Source organism: Octodon degus, unplaced genomic scaffold, assembly GCF_000260255.1.
Source record: "Octodon degus isolate 3935 unplaced genomic scaffold, OctDeg1.0 scaffold00099, whole genome shotgun sequence".
NCBI lineage: Eukaryota > Metazoa > Chordata > Mammalia > Rodentia > Octodontidae > Octodon > Octodon degus.
The window spans coordinates 10,090,064-10,091,452 of NW_004524675.1; the positions used below are offsets into that span (position 1 = coordinate 10,090,064).

A 1,389-nucleotide genomic window follows, 5' to 3' on the forward strand; every position below is an offset into this window, starting at 1 on the left:
GGCAGTAGGATCACATGGTGGATCACAGCAGAGGAGAGCCGCTCACTTCACGGGAGCCAAGAAGCGGCACACAGTAGAAGGATACCATCAAGAGATGCGCTTTCCAATCACACACCTTCAGTTACCCACCTCATGTTGGGTCCCACCTCTTAACAGCCTAGTGAGCTAGGAAGATCAGTAGATTAGTATCCCATGAATCAAGTCACTGTTCTAGGAGTTTTTTCATCCAATGAAGCTGACAAGCTTAACCATCATATTTCAAGATACCTACAGGAGGAATTGGTTCACAGCAAGCTCTCAGATACTTAAATAAATGATTAATTTTTAAAAATCCATTGAAAGTCCAAGGAGAAGACGGCCATGTGGAGTGTGCCCTCTGAGGTGAGCTGGAGATAGGCCTGGGCTCCTGGGCCTGAACACCCTGAGACCCTCACCTGGACCCTCACCTGTGCTGTGATAGACAATCTCAGAATTTCACCAACCTGGGCTGGAACCTCCAGCAGGGCTGCAGAGTAAGCGCTGGCCCAACAGCTCCTGTGCTAACAGGTGAGACCCTGACTGCTCCCAGCTTGTGAGCCCAGGGAGAGGGTCTCACCCGGGGCTGCCACTTTTGCTGATTGCTGTATGCCATCACATTCAAGCTCTGCCAGGCAGAAGCTCCCATTCAGGAAGAAAAACTGTTGGTGAGCACCTCTACGTGGCCGTGCTGGCTGGTAGAAGAGTGTGTGGTGGTAGAAGAGTTTGCTCCATTTTCTACTTTCCAGGCTAAAACCATCCCTGAGTGTAGTTTTCTCTGAGGTTCTACAGAGAAAACCACATGCAGTGCATCAAAGAAGTATGAGTTCAAAAACTGCAGCTCAGCTCTAATGGAACAACCATTTTCTGGAAATTTGAAGGGCTTGTAGTGGGTGTGGCTTGATCTTGGCTTGCTTGTCATCATTCGTCACAACAACTGGACAGAAAGGCTCTGGAAAAGGTCTGGAAACAAACTGAATCCATATAACTGTACCACCTTTTAACCTGGGTCTTACAAAGCATGGCTCAGCAGAAAAAGTGGAAATGGACGGCTTTGAGCCCTTGCTTCTTCGGAGTCTGTGGTGATACACACTTTCCTCTTCACATCACTCATAGCACACTAAAATAAAGAAGTAATATAATATCTTTCCCTACAGTAATATGCTTTGGAACAGGAAGTCATGGAAGCAGAGAGGAAAAGGGGGTGGCAGTCTACCAAGTACCTGTTTTCGTCCATCTTATACTGTTTATTTAAAACTTCTGGGATGCGATCTTAACTGGAAAGTTTATTTTTCAGTTAAAACTTCTATTTTCCTCAACCTTATCTCCAAAGAAGTAACAAAATCACAGAGATATAATAAATAAATAAATAAA

General features: G+C 45.4%; 1 pseudogene; it reads left to right on the forward strand.

Moving 5' to 3' along the window:
* The first annotated feature begins 360 nt into the window (after positions 1-360).
* Positions 361-1,003, forward strand: LOC101578018 (annotated as a pseudogene).
* Positions 1,004-1,389: the final 386 nt, after the last annotated feature.